This window comes from Lampetra planeri, chromosome 1 (assembly GCF_965212315.1).
Source record: "Lampetra planeri chromosome 1, kcLamPlan1.2.h2, whole genome shotgun sequence".
Taxonomy (NCBI): domain Eukaryota; kingdom Metazoa; phylum Chordata; class Hyperoartia; order Petromyzontiformes; family Petromyzontidae; genus Lampetra; species Lampetra planeri.
The window spans coordinates 32417092-32430097 of record NC_136107.1 but is presented as its reverse complement, the minus strand read 5'-3'; the positions used below and the strand labels follow the sequence as shown (position 1 = coordinate 32430097).

General features: G+C 51.6%; 1 non-coding gene across 1 annotated transcript; it reads left to right on the top strand.

Moving 5' to 3' along the window:
• The first annotated feature begins 11580 nt into the window (after window positions 1–11580).
• TRNAL-AAG (transfer RNA leucine (anticodon AAG)) lies at window positions 11581–11662 on the top strand. The gene has a single exon. It is a non-coding gene; the product is annotated as a tRNA-Leu (tRNA).
• Window positions 11663–13006: the final 1344 nt, after the last annotated feature.

The following is a 13006-nucleotide window of genomic DNA, read 5'->3' as shown; positions in this document are numbered from 1 at the left end:
GCTATACGGGGGATCTTTATCTTTTTCTGTTTGAGAGGCGCAGTCCTCTCTCGTTGCACGTTCGATCGGCAAAATTTAAATCGCGCAGAAGGTCCATTGCCCGAAACGTCGCCAACTGATGGCGAATCTATTGGACGTGTTGTTATTTGTGCGTGCGTGCCACACCGCTACCAACGCAGCATCGCAAATCGTTGCGTCCTTGCGATAGCGCCGAGTCGAGCGCTCCACCACTGCGCCACTCATCATCGTTCAATAAGAACGTCACGGAGACACTCACGAGATCGCGCCCCGGCTGATGCGATCACGGCGAGGCGAGGAGATGCGGCGGTGATGGAGCCCTGGGTCTCAGAGCCCGCGCTCGTCCTCTTGGGCTCTGTCAATTTCCTTGCAACGTCTCCATCGCCACCTCATTGTTAATTCCCCTTCCATTGAAACAATATTGCATCTGTGTGCGAGGGAGTGTGTGTGTGTGAGGGAGTGTGTCTGTGTGTGTGTGTGAGGGAGTGTGTGTGAGCGTGTGTGTGTGTGTCTGTGTGTGTGTGTGAGCGTGTGTGTGAGTGTGTGTGTGAGCGTGTGTGTGTGTGAGCGTGTGTGTGTCTGTGTGTGTGTGAGCGTGTGTGTGTCTGTGTGTGTGTCTGTGTGTGTGTAAGCGTGTGTGTGTGCGAGGGAGTGTGTGCGTGTGTGTGAGCGTGTGTGTGTGTCTGTGTGTGTGTGTCTGTGTGTGTGAGAGTGTGTGAGCGTGTGTGTGTGCGAGGGAGTGTGTGTGTCTGTGTGTGTGTGAGCGTGTGTGTGTGAGCGTGTGTGTGTGTGCGTGTGTCTGTGTGTGTGCGTGGGGAGCGGTAGTGTAGCGGTTAGCGCGCTGCGCTATGAACCCGGCGACCAGAGTTCGATTCCCGCTCACGGCCAACACCAGTGACGATTATCTGAACCGGTCCCGGGCCTCCCCTAGGTCGACTCAGCCTCAAATAAGTACCTGGTGCGGTGTGTAAACATCACCACTAGGGAGACAAAGGCGGTCGAGCGTGGTGCTAGCCACCCACCCCTTCGCGTACCGTTGCGGCCGTCATAGGTGCTCGCTGGCAGCACTTGCCCCTACAGTCTGTTAGGCCTATATGGGGGATCTTTATCTTTATATCTTTGTTTGTGTGGTTCGTGCATCGTGCTACGAAGCCGGCGACCCGAATTCGATTCCTGCTCCCGGCTAACATCGGCGATGATCTAAATGAGTCCTGGGCCTCCCCTAGGTCGACTTAATCGTCAATGAGCACCGGTTGCGCTGTGTAAACATCAGCATTGGGGAGACAAAGGTGGCCAGGGGCAGCGCTTGCCTCCCACCTCCCTGTGAGTGTAAGGGTATGGACTGCATGGATGTGGTGGAGTGGTGGTGGAGTGGTTAGCGCACTGCACTACGAACCCCCCCGCCACCTAAGCTCAATTCCATGCCATAGCTTTCAGCCGCAAGTGGTATCCGAACCTCTCCTGAAATCAACCAAAGGTCGACTCAGCCTAAAATTATACATCATCACTGGGGAGACAAAGACGGCCGGGCTTGGTGATGACCACCACCAACTGCTTCCCTTCCACGTGTACTTGCCATTGTTGCCTTAATAGGTGCTCGCTAACAGCACGCGTTTCTTCGTTGCATGCCCAGGGTCTTTGTCACGCACGCACCTTGAGATACAAAGAAGGGCCCGAGATGGCTGCATTGACAGTCCAGGGCCATCCATCATAATCATTGCAATAAAGCTGTCAATTTGGGAGGCAATAACGGCTGACGTTAAGGAGCTGCCGACAGGAATTTACACCGGAGACCAAATCGAGAGTATCACACACACACACAGCGTGGTGTACTATGCACGTTTAGGGTACCGTGTCCCTGTGAAGTACACGGCGCTCCGGAAAGTAAGACGCACCCTCAAACCTATGCCCCCGGTATTAAGCGAAATAATCTGAGATAATGACAAAGGTCCCCCGTCTAGCCTTTGCCAGACTTGTCGGGCAAGTGCTGTTAGCGGTCTGCTGCACACGATGGGAGCGGCTGTTCAACACGACCGTTGTCTCCCCGCTGCTGATGTTCTCACACAGCACCTGGTCGTCATTGAAGGCTGAGTCGACCTAGGGAGAGGCCCAGGACCGATTCGGATATTCGTCAACCAAAGGTTGGCCGTGAGCGGGAATCGAACTCGGGTCGCTGAGTTCGCGGCGCAGCGGAGCTGAACTGCGACACTGCCGCTCCCCGAAAATGAGGGCTGTACCTGGTGTGATGCGTCAACGTCGCCATTGGGGAGACAAAGGCGGCCGGGCGGGCGTGGTGCTGTTCCACCCATGCCTTCATGTGCCGTGCCGGCCTTCATAGGTGCCACTCGCTAACAGCACTTACCCCAACAGTTGGTTAAGGTTATAAGGGGGAGCTTTGTCTTTGTGTATGGTGGCGAGCGGTGGCGCAGCGGTTAGCGCGTTGCCAATACGAATCTGGCGACCCGAGTTCGATTTCCGTTCATGGCCAACATCAGTGACGATTATTGAACCGGTCCTGGGCCTCCCCCAAGGTCGACTCAGCATTCAAATGAGTACCTGGCGCGGTGTGTAAACATCGCCGCTAGGGAGACAAAGACGGCCGGGCGTGGTGCTTGCCACCCATGCCTTCATGTGCCGTGCCGGCCTTTATAGGTGCTCGCTAACAGCACTTGCCCCTACAGTCTGTTATGGCTATACGGGGGGGGGGGGTCTTTGTATCTGTGCGTATCTATCTCTATACATATACTGATCGTGAATATTTAGAAAACTGTACAATACTCCACCGTGTCTGTAATCGTATCGCCAAATCATCTCACGTGGCGGTGGCTAAAGTGAGAACCATTCTCACAACGCCTCCTCCTCTAAACGCGACGTTGCATTCTCTTCGCAACTGACGCACACGGCGGAGAGGAAATAAATCCTGGCGTTCCATGTTTCACAGAAATAAGCCCTTTGTACTCGTCGGGTTTCTCGGGTAGCGACGTTAAATTATTTACACGTGTAAATATATACACATCATAAGGAGGTGACATTTCATATTCAGTCAATTTAGTGGCGACCTTCACCGCGTGAGCGTAATTTACTTGATGGGTGCTGCCAAAATTCCATGATCCGTACACTCTCCGAATGAATGAATGAAACGAGGCAAAACAGGATTATACCACGGGACAAACGGTGCATTCTTATGAACAGACCCACTGCGGGTAGGATGTTTCAAGTCAGTGCGAATATATCAGTTACAAAACAATGTATAATCATCGTCATCATCAGCGGTGATCAAGCCACTGCTGGATGAAGCCCCTTTCATCTCCCCCATGCCATCGTCATCTCTCACCATCCTGCGATTTGACAATTTGCTAATCCACCCAGCAGCTGTACACGAGCTGGTTTCATCGCTCCGTCTCTCCGGGCTGGACGTCCTATCGTGCACGTTCTCTTTCTCTTTGTCTCGCCGTTGGCAGCCACTCACTCCGTCGTTATTCTCGACCGCACCATCGACCTTGCACCATTCCTGCTCGCTAGCCTTGTCCAGTCCCAACGTTTCACGCCGACTGAACGATGCCTTTAAGCTGCGCGTTCTCTCCACGCGCACATCACGAGACCCGCCACGGTCTCTTCGTCCAGGTGCGTCGATCCAATGGCCTTCTTGCCATGCCGTGTCAGTCGTCGGGGTTTGTTCGGCCATACTTCACCACGTCGGTCAATGCGGGTTGGTGAAGCGGCGACGGGGCCTAGCGATTCGCAGAACAATGCGTTTGCCACAGGCTGTGTGGGCAAGTACTGTTCGCGAGCACCTACGCAGGCTGACACGGGCGACACGGGGGTTAGGCGAGTGGTCAGCACCACGCCTGGTCGCCTCTGCTGGTGTCCACACACCGCAGCAGCTGCTCAATCAAGGCTGCGTCTCTACTTGGACCGGCTCAGGACCGGCTCAGGTCATCGTCACTGCTGTCGACTGCCAGCGGGAATCGAGCGTGGGGTTCGCAGCGCAGTGCGCTGATCGCCACACCACCGCTCCCCCACAACAACAACAAGCGCCATTCGCTACTAAGTGGCGGTGACGTCACCACGGCGCTTGTGCCAGGCTAGGTGCACGTTGAGGCCACGTGAGGTGTCGAACGCCCGCCGGCAGGAGGTCACGGGGCAGACCCGGGTGGTGCCACGGGTCGACTGACTTGTGATTTAGCCACCCGGCGCTCCGCTCGATGTTGTGAGCGTCGCTCCTCCGCCCTCCGTTGTTGTTGGAGGGCGACTGCCTCCAACTGCCCAATAGCGTCCTTCACGAGCCTCCTCCACAGAGGCCGATCTTGACACCGCTGGTACCAGTCATCGGCAAGTCCACTCAGCTCAACATTCTCCTGTACCACGTCATTCCATCTCTTCTCTAGCCCGTGCCGCGGCCGTTTAGCCCCCTCGATCCGGCCGAACAAAAGCTGTTTAGGTGCACGCACGCGCGCACGCACGCGCATTCACAGGGGCCGCGCGTCTTTATCAGGTTCGCGCACTCCGAAAAGGGCTCCTCTCGTGTATTATATTTTATTTTGAAACCGAGTGAATCATCATCGTCGTCGTCGTCATCATCATCATCAAAGGCATTGTTCCGCACGCCGGTCTCCCGGCGACATCAACAACGACAAAGAAACACCCGTCTCTCTCTCTCACGCATCCGCTCGCAAATTGTGTCCCTAATTGCTTCCAAATCAAAGACTGGGGGGGGGGGCTGCCGTTGTAGCCGGTACCGTGTGCTGCACGCTGCGACCACACTCGGCAGCGCTCGCTCGCTCACTCACTAATTCACTCACTCGCTCACTCATTAATTCACTCACTCACTCACTAATTCACTCACTCATTCACTCACTCACCAATTCACTCACTCATTCACTCACCAATTCACTCACTCATTCACTCACTAATTCACTCACTCACTCATTCACTAATTCACTCACTAATTCACTCTCTCATTCACTCACTCACTAATTCACTCACTTACTCACTCCCTCACTCACTCACTAATGCACTCACTTACTCACTCATTCACTCACTCACTTACTCACTCGCTCGCTCACTCGCTCCCTCACTCCCTCACTCCCTCCCTCACTCACTTACTAACTCACTCGCTCGCTCACTCACTCCCTCACTCACTAATTCACTCACCTACTCACTCCCTCACTCACTCGCTCGCTCACTCACTCCCTCACTCACTAATTCACTCACCTACTCACTCCCTCACTCACTCACTAATTCACTCACTTACCCACTCACTCATTCACTCACTCACTCACTCACTCGCTCGCTCCCTCACTCCCTCCCTCACTCACTTACTAACTCACTCACTCACTCACTCCCTCACTCACTCACTAATTCACTCACTTACTCACTCCCTCACTCACTTACTCACTCATTCACTCACTCCCTCGCTCGCTCACTCACTCGCTCGCTCGCTCACTCACTCACTCACCCACCCACCTACTCCCTCACTCATTCATTCACTCACTCCCTCACTCACTCCCTCACTCCCTTACTCACTCACTCCCTCACTCCCTCCCTCACTCACTCACTTCGTCACTCACTCCATCACTCACTCATTCACTCACTCACTCACTCACTCCCTCACTCATTCACGTACTCACTCACTCCCTCACTCACTCAATCACTTACTCACTCACACACCCAACCACTCACTCCATCACTCACTCCATCACTCACCCACTCCCTCTCACACTCCATCACTCACCCACTCTCTCCCTCCCTCCATCCCTCACTCACTCACTTCCTCACTCACTCCCTTACTCACTCCATCACTCACTAATTCACTCACCCACTCCATCACTCACTCACTCTCTCACTACCTCACTCACTCACATACTCACACACACTCACTCACTACCTCACCCACTCACTCACTCCATCACCCACTCCATCACTCAGTCACTCTCTCACTACCTCACTCACTCACTCACACACTCACACACTCACACACACTCACTCACTCCCTCACCCACTCACTCACTCCATCACCCACTAACTCACTCCCTCACTCACTCACCCACTCCTTCACTCACTCCATCACTCACTCACCCACTCACGCACGCACTCACTCACTCTCTCACTCACTCAGTCACTCGCTCACTCACTCACTCAGTCACTCGCTTACTCACTCACTCACTTTCTCCCTCACTCTCTCACTACCTCACTCTCTCACTACCTCACTCACTCACTCCCTCACTCACTCACTCACTACCTCATTCACTCACTCACTCACTCCATCACTCACTCACTCTCTCACTACCTCACTCACTCACTCACTCCATCACTCACTCACTCACTACCTCACTCACTCCCTTACTCACTCCATCACTCACTCACTCACTCCATCACTCACTCACTCCCTCACTCACTCACCCACTCCTTCACTCACTCCATCACTCACTCACACTCTCACTACCTTACTCACTCACTCACTCTCTCACTCACTCCCTCACTTACTCCCTCACTCACTCCCTTGCTTCTCAACTCGCCCAGCACCGAGTGGGAATCAGAGACTTCGATGGGGGCTGGAGGAGGAATCCGATGAGCTTCGCGAAGCTCATTTTGCACAGATGTCCGGTGCGAGAGCGGCTCAGCAATAAAGAAAAATAAAAACAATTTGAGTTCCAAGTTAGAAGGAAAGGTCGAGAGGTCATGAAACGTCGATGCCACAACCACGCTTCGTCCTGGCTTCCTGTTTTCCGTCAGCTTCTACAACAGTTTCACAGTCAGTCATCCGACCTCCAAGATCTACAATGACCGTCTAATCACCACCAGTATCTCTGGCCGTATGTCTCCTCCCCCCCCTTGGTCTCAGATCTCTGATTGCCACTGCAATGCCTGTCCCCACGTTATCACACGCTTGACACGTCCTTCAAGGACCGCTCTTGCAGTTTTACTACCGCCACCACATGGCTTTTTATAGTTCCCTCGTTACAGAGTGGACAAGTCCTGCGAGTGCGCATCGTATAGTCTCTTCAACACCACAAGCACCACCATCTGGATAGAGATACCTCCCCCTGGTCCTTGTCCTCTGGGTGCCACCCCGTTAAATCAAAGCAATCTCGTACCAACATCTCTTCTGAACCTCCAAGTCGCTTACCATCTGATGCCAATCAATGTGTTTCCAAGTTTCGTGTTTGTAAAAGTCGGGCCCCTATACAGCGGCACTGACACAATTCCTGCCTCAATATGAACACCCGTCTCTTAACTCTCTCTCTCTTTTTTTACGATCAGTGGAAACAAGAAGATGCTCGGTGTAGTCGGCACTTTGCTTCGTTCATCATTTCGTAATTTTTTTTTTACTTTGCTTCATGTAACCCCACCCCCCTCTCTCGCTCACTCTCTCGCTCGTTCTGCACGCAGCCCTTCTCGCAGTCCGACGGCCTCCGACGTGTAGCTCATATCAGCATGCAGAGCTCCCCGTCATCTGCCACCGAGCACACGGCCTCCTCCATCGCCCACTGCTCCTTGAAGGCCGGCACGGCGTGGGTCAGCCGCGCATGCTCTCTCTCTGATCTCTCTCTTTCTCTGCTCTTCCACGTCTCCGAGTCACAGACGGTGTAGCCGGCACAGCTGAGAACCTGGGTTCGAACCCGAGTATTGGCCGCGCTCTGATGAAACTGCGCTTTTGAAGTAAAGCGATTCGATTGATGGTCTCAGTCCGGTCACCAATGATTTCACAGAAAGAAACAGCGGCAAAAACCCCTCGTCGTATTGAAATCGTTTTACTCATTAATTCTGCGTATTGCAAGTGTGCGAATCTAACATTTCGGTTTGAATGCCGTACGATTCATATTATGCGAAGGGCACGTAACGATGCTTGCCACTCGCCGTGCAAAAATTCGCGACCAAGGGGAGTTCACGAACACTGCTGTTTTATCTTCTTGGTTCTTTCGGTAAAGTCACGTAGAATGGAAATAGTCCGTTCAGACTCTGTCTACTCGACAGACCTGTTCTCCACCTGAGGACGGCTGCTTGCGTTGTGGCCGAAACGTCGTGAGAATTATTTGATCATGTTTTATGTTTATTATTTTATTATTTCCATTCTACGTGACTTTACCGAAAGAACCAAGAATATGAATCCCTGCAGTCACGAAAGCTTTAAATCAAAATTTAACTGCTGTTGTCGTCATCTTCAGGGACCATAGATAGACACAAAGCGCTGCAGTGCTCGCTGCGAATGCAAAAATAAACTCAACACATTCGCCATGAGCATTGGCTGAACAGGAAAACATGACGGGCGACGTTTTGGGCGAACATCCGAATGGAGATCCAAGTTCTATCTTCTTCGTGTCACGACTTTACGTTGAAGTGCCACTAAAGTTTCCACCACTTTGCCTCCAAGTAGCATGCGATTAGACCCGGGAGTTCTGCAATACAAGTCAGCCCACTAACCAGGCCCAAATCTTGCTTGGCTTCCAAAGATTCAGCGAGACCAGGCTCATTCAGGGCTATTTGGATCGTCTAGGCCACTGGTTTCATAACCGTTATACTGCAGCCTTGCAACCCTATTTGGTTCTCGATCTTAAAAAAAGAATGATGATGTTAATACACACACAGGGTTTAATGAAACAAAGTAGTTCTACTTATGTGCCCGTGCTTAATTTGTGTTTCGATGATTTATCTTAAAAGAAATGTGGCCCCCATCTCGCACCCCCCCAGGTGAAGAACCACTGGTACATGCGAATAAACACGCGTAGTGATTACAACAAGAACAACAACAACAACAACAAAATAGGAGGACCATGTCGGGGTCGAGCAACAGGCCCAATTCCCAACTCATCAATCAATCACAGCGGGGCTGATTGACCGAGCAGAGGGAGCAGTGGCGGCGGTGGGCGTGAACGGCAAGTGGGAGCGAGTTCATTCAAAGCGCCGAGAATGAAACGCAAGACAATTAATCACGATGTTGCACCGAGCAATGTGTGTGTGTGTGTGGTGGGGCGTGGGGGGGCGGGGGGGTTCGCATCAATACGGTGAAGGCACGCCGTGTCGAGCCGGGGGTGGGGTAGTCGCAGTGCTGGGTTAAGGCACGGGGCTTTTGGGCCTCCGTCAGCTGGAGGGCCTTCAGAGATGAAGAAGTGAAAAGTTATTTCATTTGTGAATGCTGAATTTGTATTTGCTGTTAGCCTTGTAATTTTTTCTTTAACTTTGTTTTCCTTTTGAAACTATTACTGGGGGGGGGGGGGGGGGGCTCACAGTATCCTGTGGCCCAGGGACCTACACAATCTGAATCCGGCTCTGGGTAATCGCATTGGCTACCGCGTGTTGCAGGTGATCAGAGAGCGAGATGGAGAGATGAGGGCAAGACATTGACGAGAGAGGAGAGAGATGACAGAAGAGAGAGAGAGGAGAGAGAGTTTTGTTGACGTGAGGATGGAGAGAAAGTGCCCTACTGCACAACGCCGCTGGTGTTGGGAGTTTAGAGACGTTTGATAAAACTTTTGTGTTCTTGTAGATATCACATAATTAATACAGTCGTTAGTCGTATCCTTGTTTGTTTTTTGCATCGTGTGCCTTTTTACATTGGAAATGTACGTACGCACGTGCGTGCGCGCGTGCGCGTGTGTGTGTTTGTTTGTTTATCACGCTTTTATTTTCTCAGATGTGTTATAATCGGAGCGAATGAATGTGTCAACAAAAACAAAGGTGCCGGGTAGCTTTAGAAGGTGGCTGGGGGCCATGTCTCTCGCGTGGCGATGTTGACACACTGCACCAGGTTCAGATTTGAGGCTGAGTCGACCTAGGGGAGTGCCAAGATTGGTTCAGATAATCGTCACTGGTGTTTGTCGTGAGCGGGAGTCGGATGCCGGGTTCATAGCGCAGCGCGCTAACCACTGCCCCACCGCTCCCCACACTAATCAGTCACACATACACACACACTCTCTCTCTCAGTGGTGCTGGTGTGAATAATAACGCATGGACGGATGACTCGGAGACAGAATGGTCTGCAGTCTTCCTCCCATCGCCCACACTACGCCACACCTCTTTTCCTCCCCCCGGACCCTACCACCATCATCCCCATCACATCACCCATCACCGCCTCCACATCACATCCCACCAACCCCGCACCCATGCCCCAGGGAGAAGAACCCAGCATTGTATCGATGTTATTTACGGTTCCTTGCAGCGCAGAGAGTTCGGCGCGACATTCACGCATGGCTTCGGAGGAACCTCGCAAGCGATCGGCGCTTCCCCATGTCACCTCCACCTGCCGCCTTGCCAATCACCGCGGGCAGCTGGCACTCAACACAATTCGCAGGCGTAAGCCATTATGAGCCTTTATGAGCTTCATAAATTAAACACTCGATTTGTGCTTGGGCAATGGTGCACAAGCACAAAAGCACCCTCCCCCCCTCCAAAAAAAGCGAATATCAACGCAGTCATCAACAACAACACCGCCTTAATGTTAATTATTAGTACACACAGGCCAGAGTGGCTCTAACTCTCTCTATGTGCTTTCGCTGGGACTCCACCTCCGATTAGCACGGTTGGCTACGTACGGCGCTAAAGAAGTTCAACATACATCTCGGTTGATCGTGGCCCTGAACAAGGAGGAGGCGCCGCCGTGTACCCCTGTCCGGTTTTCCGAGTTAACGGCGGAATGAGGGACAATCGCCGTCCAGCACAACACTCGAATCGTGATAACGACGACCTTCATGGCGCAACGCAACTTCAGTCGCGAACCAACGCGCCACGCTGCGACTCGCCGGTCGTCTCACGGACGGTGGCGTCGTGGCGGCGGCGAGGAATGGCCTAGCCAAGACATTGAGAGCCACCCACTCACCGCCGTCGTCGCCCCCCACCGTCCGTCTCGCCGGCTCGGAGCTGCCCTTGGCGGCCTCCCGCACCTGGGGGGGGGGGGGGGGTCACGTGGTCACGTCGCACGCTGTGTGCGCACGTGGTCCACGCGTGCCCCCCCCCTGAGCGGACTCGACGGTGAACTACAGGTGGACTCAGGTGGACTCAGGTGGACGTCTCAGGACCTTCCACGATGCCCCTTCTATCGTACGGCTGCTGATGTCGATGTAGCGCCACACCCGCAATGTCACATTCGGGTGGCCGAGCCAGCGGATAGCCGCGTCAGGAGCAGCGGTGTTGTATCGTCGCCGGCGTGATGTCCCCTTCGTCTTTGTGGGTCCGTGCGCCGCGTCTTCATACGTGCCGAATTAAGTCTCCGCTTTGATTGGAGGAGTGGGCTCGAATCCTGCCGGTAACAACTGCCTTTCTTTTTACCCAATGACAAACTTAAAAATGTACTTACTCTTAGGTTTTTTCGGTAAAGTCACGTAGGGAAAAATATAAATAAATAAAAAAACCAATATTTGTTCTTATTTTATTTATATTATTTTTTCTATTATTTTTATTTTTACCTACGTGATTTTACCGAAAAAACCTAAGAGTATGAATCATTGCAGTCACGAAAGCTTCAAATCTAGAATAAAAAATGTACTTCAGTTTCGATGCTTTTAATCAAACTTGCTATTGGTGATGATGCCCATGGGCGATTTCTGTTGTTGGTATTAACGAGCAGGTAGCGTGGCCGAGCGGTCTAAGGCGCTGGATTAAGGCTCCAGTCTCTTCGGAGGCGTGGGTTCAAATCCCACCGCTGCCAACGCATTTTTTTTTTATAAAACACATCATGCAAATATGTTATTTAGCTTCGACACTATTAAAATAATTTCACGACAAGGTATTGGTGATGATGCCCATGGGCGATTTCTGCTATTGGTATTAGCGACCAGGTAGCGTGGCCGAGCGGTCTAAGGCGCTGGATTAAGGCTCCAGTATCTTCGGAGGCGTGGTTTCAAATCCCACCGCTGCCAAACCATGTTTTTTGAAAAATATAAAACACATCATGCAAAATATGTTATTTAGCTTCGACACTAATAAAATAATTTCACGACAAGGTATTGGTGATGATGCCCATTGGCCGTTTCTGGTATTGCATCTACCATTTTGGTAACGGGGCCGGGCAGTCCACGGTGCCAAATTAAATCTCCACTTTTGTTTGGAGGCGTGGGTTCAAATCCCACCTCTGCCAAAACTTATTTTAATATAAAATGCACAGTCGCACGACGGAGACTTTTTTTTTTAAATCCTTTATATTAAGTTCACTTGCTTGCTTGCTTGCGTGCTTACGACCGTGCCAATCTTTCGGTCGTGTTTTAACCCACTTCCCGTGATCCAATCGAGCTGACATTTTGCACACAGACTCGTTGTGCGTGATAATTTATTTTCGTGAAATTTTTTTCTCCAAAATTTTCCACTTTTTAGGGAAATTTTTTTTTCATATTTAATTTAAAATACCAATGTGATAAAAATTAAACTCTTACTCAAGAAAAACTGAAATGAATAATAAAATAAAACCGATGCCACGCATATAAAGGATTTATAGTGAAAAACTTTGTTTTTACGTCCGTGCGTCAGGCGTCCGCATCTGCCACGGGTTGTAACGGATGCGGTTACGTGTGGACCACGAGTTTACGCGGAAGATGAAAACCAGGGGACTTTCTGCGTTGCGCCTTCCACGATGTCGATGACGGAGGGGCTTTTGCTCGGTTCAGCAATACGAGCGTACGCAGGGTCGTGAGCGGTGGCGACGGCTTGGCGAGGCCTTCATCCAGCAGTGGATCAATCATGGCTGGTGATGATGATGATGACGCATTTCTATACGCGCGAGTAGTAGCAGAGCGATGATGCTAAACAACTTTCAATTACTCAATAAGAGAATGCTGATGATAATGGTAGGTTTTTACCCTTTTAACTGGTACAGTGCAATATGCACTGTTTTTGAGTTGTACGCCTTCTGGTGTCATCTGGCCCTACACCAATGGGGACTAGGCTCTAAAGAAAGCCGTCTCGGGTGTGGGCCAATCAACTTCAAGGACAGTGCATATTATTATCCTCATCAGAGTTGCTTCTTTTTGTTTGCTTTATTGACTACTTGTGTTGTGGT